The sequence below is a fragment of the Podarcis filfolensis genome, assembly GCF_964270895.1.
Source record: "Podarcis filfolensis genome assembly, chromosome: Z".
In the NCBI taxonomy this organism is placed as follows: domain Eukaryota; kingdom Metazoa; phylum Chordata; class Lepidosauria; order Squamata; family Lacertidae; genus Podarcis; species Podarcis filfolensis.
The window spans coordinates 6,392,466-6,401,581 of NC_139617.1; positions in this window are offsets into that span (position 1 = coordinate 6,392,466).

Genomic DNA, 9,116 nt, shown 5'->3' on the forward strand with positions numbered 1-9,116 from the left:
ACACATTTATGCTTGCTCTCACAGGGTATACTTAATTGAAAAAAAACATTATTTTTAAGAAAGAATTTCTCGTCTTAATTTGCAAGCATGGCTGATTCAGAAGTGTTCATGGGTATTCCTGAGGCAGGAGCCAAGAGAAGCAAATGAACCAAAAAATAAATTACACTTTGAGAAATCTCTGCACTTAGAACATCAACCTTAGGGATAGGGTTTTTGGAGGCATGCAAATGATAGTTCTGCATAAACATATGCACAGCACAGAATACTGGTAGATTTTTTAAAAGTAGCTACCTGACTGATGGTGGTTCAGAACTCTTATATCTGCAGGTTGGAAAGACCCCCCCCCCCGCTCTTTTTCTTTTATGCATCTCTCTCATGCATATTCAGTTTAAATTAGAGTTAAGGTTGAGCTGAATTTTCCTTCTAAACTTTTTAAAAAGTTTTTAAACTCTCAAGAAACATTCTTCCCCACATAAAATAAAGCCTGAATCTGAAAATAAACATCACTTCTCTGGGCATGATCTCTCTCTCTCTCCCTCTCTCTTAAAAAAGTGAGCTAAGGTTGCCTTATTTCCCCATCAGCTTGTTAGTTTTTTTTTCTTATAAAGAAAACAAGTCCTCACAGAAAATTGTCAGTGTTTTAATGTGCATTTCTCCTAATGCACAATTTACCAGTATTGTATGCAGTTCTTTCTAACACTTTCTTTGCAAGCAATTTGCCCTAACATTATAAACTTTTGTATGTTATGTTCACTAACATATACATTTTAAAGCACACTCTCCCCTACTGTATGCTTTGTAAAACAATTTATAATGATTTTAAGAATGAGATAATATTTTTTGTAGAACAACGACTGCAATCAGATTTTTATCAAACTTTTATTTAAAAGAACAACAACAACAACAACAACAACAACAACAACAAAAATCCCACACCCCAATCCCTATATAATTCCAAATCTGTAGACCTGGTACAATATAAGATCATTATGTACAATGGAAAATGCATTTTTGCAGTTGATTGTTTTGGATTGTATGACAATCAGCAGGTACTATCGTGAGAAAAATATCAAAAGTATTAAAATCATTGAAAGATTATTTAAAATACCAAATTGTGAACTTCTAGAAAGGCAACTTAAGTATAATGCAATACAAACCATCATTTAATTGTAAAAACAATTTAAGTATTCCAAATTGCTGTATATTGGGGTGGGAACCTATTTCATTATTCTTGTCCTGTAGATATGCTATGAAATTTAACCAAACCCATATGAATTTATCAGGGTTTTTTTTGTATAATTCTAGGTTTGTGCAATATCCCCCCCATAACAGCTATATACCAAGATTTTTGATGCCAATGTTTTAAGGTTGCTCCTTGTAAGTTATTCCAAGTGATATGTAAAACCATTAAGAGATGTCCTCTTAAGTTCATTTCATTGAGTAGGATATCTGCATTTTGATTAAGGTTTAACAAAAGGAAGTGTGGGGAGCTGTCCACTGGTGGTTTTACAGTTTTCTGTATTTCATTTTTTTAAAAACCAAGGTTCCAAAATTTACACACATGTGCGCAGGTCCACCACCTATGATAGGATGTGTCAGGTAGGGCCAGCCCACCCATGAGACAAGGCGAGGTGACCTCAGGTGGTAGGATCCACAGGGGCAGCAGATCCAGCCTCCAGTGAATGTGTCACCCACTGCTGCTGCCCCAGTAGGAGCAACAGCTGCAACACATTCCTTGGGGGCTCTTTATGCCACCTCCATGGCAACTCCCTCCCCCAATACCCTCTAAAGTGGCCTATTGACAAATAGGAAGCACAGCGGGTCTCTTCCCACCCCAGGGAGGAAATGGGCAGGAGATGCCCTCTGGGGTCTCTTGGGTTCTGCACTTGGCCAGTGTGATTCAGAACAGGTCTTGATTTCCCTTCCACTGTTGGGTAAGGTTGATTTGATTCTCTCCCTTGTTTCCAAAGTAGAGCTTTATTCCTCCATGGAAGGAGGTGGCGAGACATCATTCTGTGGTTCGCCTCAGGTGCCAAAGTGTTTTGGGACCGCCCTGGTGGCAGGATCTGTACAGCCACTTGAGCACCTTGGATATAATTCAGCATTCATTCCAGACAATTGATCTGGAATTATGTAGCACCGATGGGCAAGTTTTAACTTAGACTCTTTAATCTGCTTAGAATCCCTACTAATTATCAGTCTATTCCAATGTATTTTCCCTTCTGTTGCCTCGTCTAGATCTCCCTCCTACATTGTTTTCAATCCCATCAGATTCCCCCTATTTACTGCAATTAAAGCAGGATATGGCTTTGATGCGACCCCACCCCAGACCATCCTAGAAAAAAATGATTCAGAGGCGGAAGGAACTTTTAACACCTATTCTTTAATATTGATTCATGAAGGGAAAGCACACTATTGTCTCAGAGGAAGAGTGGGTGTTGTCTAGAATGCATTTTTGTGCATATATTTTAATTGGAGATCTGTGTAATGAATTTTTGAGTGCAAATTTCCAGGAATTGCCATGCACTGTTGAGGAAGGAAGGGTGAATCAGGTAGCTTTGCAACAAGATGTAAACCAAACCAGTTTCTCCCCCTTCCCTGCTTAGGTTGCTTATTGATGGAGGTGATAGGGGACCACATGACCCATCATTAACCATACTAGCTAAAGGGCCTGGCTTGTTTCCCAATGATGGAGGTCTTCCGGGGCAGAAATAAGTTTTTAAAATAATACTAATACTAATACTGATACTGATAATAATAATAATAATAATAATAATAATAATAATAATAATAATATTTTATTTATTCTTAATAAATGATAAAAATGGAAATTAAAAAAACTAACATATTCGATACAAAAAGAAAAAATACATATAGCTCCTATACTACAAACACAAACCCTACATACCCCCGTGACTTCATTCCACCAAGTGGCTTCCCTCCACCACTACTCAACTTCCTTTGGTTCAAATTTGAATATTGTCATTGCATTATTTGGATAATGCATCTCTTATAACCCTTTCTAATTATTGTTCTCATCTATACTTTACATATCAACATATTCTTTTTGGAGCAGTGTTTTTCCATATAGTCCTCGAAACATTGTCATTCTAATCTTAATTTTTTATTTGTCTGAAGTCTTATGGCTGCTGTTAAACTTCCTAATTCTATAAATTTGCTTAATTTACATATCCAATCATCTTTTGTGGGAATCATCTCCCCTTTCCATTTACTAGCAAGGGCTATTCTGGCAGCTGCCATGGCGTATAGAAAAATTGTTTTCTTTTCCTGTGGGAAACCTAATTAATACGCCTCTCCTTTCTTTTCTATGGGGATTTTAAGCATCTTTTTCAACTCTTCATGTATGATACCCCCCAATTTTTAAAATCTTTTCACAGCTCCACCAAACATCAATCATTGTACCTTCTGCTTTAGCACATTTCTAACACAGATTGGACTTTAATTTATAGATCTTTGCAAGTTTTGATGGTGTCGGATACCACCTGAAGAACATTTTCATAAAGTTCTCTTTAATGGTATAAAGGTAAAGGGACCCCTGACCATTAGGTCCAATCGTGGCCGACTCTGGGGTTGCTTTATTGGCCGAGGGTCATGTGGCCAGCATGACTAAGCCACTTCTGGCGAACCAGAGCAGCGCACGGAAACGCCGTTTACCTTCCCGCTGGAGCGGTACCTATTTATCTACTTGCACTTTCACGTGCTTTCGAACTGCTAGGTTGGCAGGAGCAGGGACCGAGCAACGGGAGCTCACCCCTTCACGGGGATTCGAACAGCCGACCTTCTGATCAGCAAGTCCTAGGCTCTGTGGTTTAACCCACAGCGCCACCTGCTTCCCCCTTTAATGGTATAGCAGGCGGTAAACCTGATATCCACTCGCCAGAGCCTCTCCCACTGTTCTAGGTAAATCGTATGGCCAATGTCCTGTGCCTATTTGACCATTACCTCCTTTACTACTTCATCTTTCAAGTCCCACTCTAGAAGTAAGTCATAAATTTTAGATAACAATTTCTTATCATTTTTAAGCAATACAGTATGTAATTGTTAAGCTGATAATATTGAAGCCAATCAGATACATATTGTCTTATTTCCTCAAACAGTTTCAACCTTAATTGGCCTTGATCTTCCCACAATATCTGTCTGTAAGTTGCCCAATTACTTTCCATATTTATTTTTTTAACAGCATGGGCTTCTAATGGGGACAACCACCATGGGATCTGTGGTTCTAGTAGTGGTTGATATTTAATCCAGACGTTATGTAGAGCTTTTCTAAGGATATAAGGATATAATTAGGGAATCCTCTATGGACTTTTGCCTTGTTGTATCCGAGATAGGCGTGCTACCCGTATCTATTACTATAACTCTCAAGGTCCAAAATGTCTGTTCTTTCTAATGTAATCCAGTCTTTAAACCAAATTAAACACTCCGCCTCAAAATATAATTTAAAATTTTGATTCTCTGATTCTTTTTTGTATTATGTTTTGTTGGATATAGAAGCCTTGAATAAATGCCTTGCTGGCATCCCAAATTGTTCTGATATCCTTATCATGAGACATGAAAAAACTCTTTTAGTGATTCTTGGGCTTTTAAAAATATTTTTTCATCATTCAATATTCTTTCACTCATTCCCCAGCTTTTATTTTTCTTCTTGTTGTAGGGGCAGAACTAAGTTTAATTCCCACTCTAATGGTGTGTCGGGGTGGTGGCACTGGTGTTACAGTATGCACTCCCTCCTGAATCTGCATTGGATTTCAAAGATACAGCTGCCCTTGGGAGCTCCACCTGAGTTTCCTGTTGCTCGTGTTGTTTTAATGGAATTATTTAATTGCATATTTTAATTGTGGATATTCTGTTATATTGATGGTTTCATGAGATTGTTCTATTGCATATTTTAATTACAGCTGATTATATTTTAATGCTTGTGCCATTGGTTTTTATACCTGCAAACTGCTTAAAAGCCTAATTTGGCATTAAATGCTAAATAACGATGATGCCTAGGCCCCTTCTCTCTTGCAGCAGACACCACCCTCTTCTCGGTGACATCTCTTTCCTACCTCCACTTTTTCAGTCACCTGTGGCTCAGTGTTCAGGAACATGAAGCAGGTGCCAGCAGCCACATGTTGTGGCAAAGTGTTGAGAGATACACAGAAGAAAAGGGACCGTCATATGCTTGTCTCAGAAATATGTGCCTTTCCATGCCTGATCCTCACACTGCAATTCAGAAGCAGCCACTGTAAGAATAAGCATGCATATGAATAGCAAACAGTGTAGAACTCTCAAAATACATTATCCCCCAGTCCCACACAGTGTTCACAGATGGTGCTTGCAACAGACAGTGCACTTGTGATGTTCAAAGGAGCTTTGACTATTTCTCCCATGCAGATGTAAAAGGACAGCTACACATTCAAACAGCCAACGGCACTTAAGTTAGTTTGAAGAATAGGATCCAGCCCTTGCTAATTTGTTTGTTTGTTTAGTACATCTGTTAGCCACTAGGTGGCAGTATCTTTGCCATTTATGGACAAAGCAGACATGGTATTGTGTAGCATAATGCATTTTATTTTATTTTTAAAATGGCAAGGAAGCTATGCCAATGCTACTGAGTGGGGAAGAAAAGCAACAGCACTCAGGATGGGAAGAAATGCTTTAGATGTGTGTACCTAAGTGTTTCAAAAGTAGGGCTTCCATAGTACTCCTGGTTTTTCTGCTGCAATTTTTTTAAAAAATCTATTTGCATTCATTCGCTGCTGGTGAAATTCAGGCATGGCTTGGAGTTACCAAGGATGGGAGGAATCTAACATGGGAAACAAGAAAAGAGATCCACGTTAGATTCTCCCTCCCCTGGTAACTCCAAGCCATGTCTCACCTCCAGATGTTGTTAGATGACAATTTCCATCCTTCCTGGCCACTGGCCATGCCAGCTGGGGCTAATGGGAAGTGATTATTTTGCTGTTAGGCTGTCTGTCAGTGTGCTTTTTACTATGCTTTTATTATTTTTATAATTGATGTATTGTAATGCGTTTCTGAGGGACGCGGGTGGCGCTGTGGGTAAAACCTCAGTGCCTAGGACTTGCTGATCGCAAGGTCGGTGGTTCGAATCCCCGTGCCGGGGTGAGCTCCCGTCTTTCGGTCCCAGTTCCTGCCCACCTAGCAGTTTGAAAGCACCCCTAAGCGCAAGTAGATAAATAGGTACTGCTTTATAGCGGGAAGGTAAACGGCGTTTCCGTGTGCTGCGCTGGTGCTGGCTCGCCAGAGCAGCTTCGTCACGCTGGCCACGTGACCCGGAAGTGTCTCCGGACAGCGCTGGCCCCCGGCCTCTTAAGCGAGAAGAGCACGCAACCCCAGAGTCGGACACGACTGGCCCGTACGGGCAGGGGTACCTTTACCTTTAATGCGTTTCTGATGTTGCACACCACCCTAAGATCTTTTGATGAATGGTGGTACAGTGGTACCTCGGGTTAAGAACTTAATTCGTTCTGGAGGTCTGTTCTTAACCTGAAACTGTTCTTAACCTGAAGACCACTTTAGCTAATGGGGCCTCCTGCTGCCGCCACGCTGCCAGAGCACGATTTCTGTTCTTATCCTGAAGCTAAGTTCTTAACCTGAGGTACTATTTCTGGGTTAGCGGAGTATGTAACCTGTAGCGTATGTAACCTGAAGCGTATGTAACCTGAAGCGTATGTAACCTGAAGTACCACTGTATAAAAATCGAATAAACAGGAACACCTAGACGTGTTAGCCATCTCTACTTTAAACCACAACCTCCTGAGTGAGACCTGTTCCACTGTCGAACGGCTCTTACTGTGAGAAGAATTTTGTGATGTTTAGTCAGAAACGCCTTTCTTGTAACTTAAAGCCACTTATTTGAGTTCTACCCTCCAGAGCAGGAGAAAACAAGCTCGCTCCATCTTCCATGGGACAGTGCTTGAGATATTTGAAGATGGCTATCCTATCGCCTTTCAGTCTCCTCTTTTCCAGACTAAACATACCCAGCTCCTTTAAGCGCTTAGTTTCCAGACTCTTAATCATCTTGGTTGCTCTCCTCTGCACATGCTCCCGCTTGTCAACATCCTTCTTAAATGTCCATGTTTACCTTTGTATGGTAGGGTACTTTTTAGACACCACTCTGTATTGTTCATCCAGGCAAGCAAGAGGCATTATCAAGTGTTCAAGGACACATGCCAGCCAGGCAAAAAAATGGCCAAGGAGAATGAAAAACTGTGTGCGTATGTGTTTTGCGTATTGTGTGGCCTTCAAAGAGTTCCAAGGGACAGATAAAGAGGCCTGGAGGGCTATGTTTACCCCTGGACTGGAGGCTTCTCACTGCACTATAGACACTGATGGATCACTCTGTTGCCAACAATCCATATAACTTTTTCACATTTTCTTCCAAAAGTCTGTTTCCACATCAATCTACATGTGTGTGTGTGTGTGTGTGTGTGTGTGTGTGTGTGTGTGTGTATGATTAAAGGTATATTCATGCACACACACAATACAACCTCACTGCACACATTCTGAATGCATTTCATTCCAAAATGCACATTTCAGAGTGGATTTAGATCCTGTTTTAGGTTCTTTTTTGTCTCTTTTTTGAGTCAAGAATGGTATTGCAAAATTCAGAGAAATTCTGAAAGCACAGTGGATTCTGAGTAGGTGGGCCAAGCCAGGCTCAGGAACAATGACTGAGTCAACCCACCATCCCCCACATGCCAAAGTGGTCCATGAGGATGAAAGTGATCAGGATCGAGCACACCAGTCACATCCTGTTCCCCAACCCCTGGCTATAGGAAGCACATCATTGTTGGTTGAGTTGGGTTTAATTGCATCTCATATATTTTGCATGCATCTTTCCATTGGCCCACTGGTCTGTGATACATTGTGGCTCCATTTTATCATTTTTATGTAAGGCCATTTGCACTGACTTCATTTCATTTCCAAATTGGTCTTAGTTAATGTGCCCAGCCTTGAAACTTCTGAACTTTTCATTAAGGCAGCAAAGCACCATTATTCCAACTGCAGCCTGTGAAGCTCACTCACCTAATTTGTGGATTAGAGGATAAATGAAAAGGCTGCATTATTGCTAATCATGCCAAAATGAATCTGACATTTACCAAACTGCCGACAGATCAAAATTCAAAAAAGGCAGAAGACAACTTTTTCCAGTTTAGATATTATTATTTTACAATTTGGATTAGACAACATTTCTTTGTCACCACAAAGTAAAACAGCACTAACTAGTCTGTTTATGTTTGCTTGGTTTTCGTTTTGTTTTTTATTTAAAGATAATTAAGAAGAAGAGTGGGAAGGCTTTTTCAGCCTGAAGCCCAAATCTTCACCACCATCACTGATTTATTAATTGCCTTCTGAATTGCCGTATCAAGGTGATTTACACACAAGATAATTAAAAACAGTTAAAAACACAAAAACAGCCAATATATTTAAAACAAGACTAAAAGCCTAACAAGTGGCCACTCATGTTAATGACCCTTTATGCAGCTGGGAAAACCTGTCTGAACAAAAATGTCTTCATTTTTTCTCCTGGAAAAGGCAGATAGAGGACATTGTTTCTTGACAGAAATGCTTTTCCATAGAACAGGAGGAGCCATGCTAACAGCCCTGCTCTAAGTTACTGCAGAGGAGGCTCCTGAGATCTTCAGAACTTGCAGGAGAACATCTCTTTCAGAACTCAGCAAGCTTTAGGGTTTATAAGGGGTGAGGCGGTCTTTTGATCTACTTGGTTCTGAGCTACTGCACAGGGGACTTACATGTTAATACCAACACTTTGAGATTGGAAAACTAGCAGAGTGGCAGCCAATGCAAACAGGTAATCCAATTGCCTTTGGGGACCACATGCCAGTAGAGGGCATAACTAGAGGCAAAAGTGGGTAGACACCTCCAATTTCACATTCCTGGTGGCGGTGGCTCTGGCTCTCCTCATTGGCACCCTTTCTTCCACAAGGGGTATCTGAATGAGGGCAGCCGGCTTTGTTTAACCACGGATTGGTATTTTGACCACATTCATAACACACATTTAAAGCACAACGATACTACTTTAAACATCCTGGCTTCCACCCAAAGAATCATGGGAGCTGTAGTTT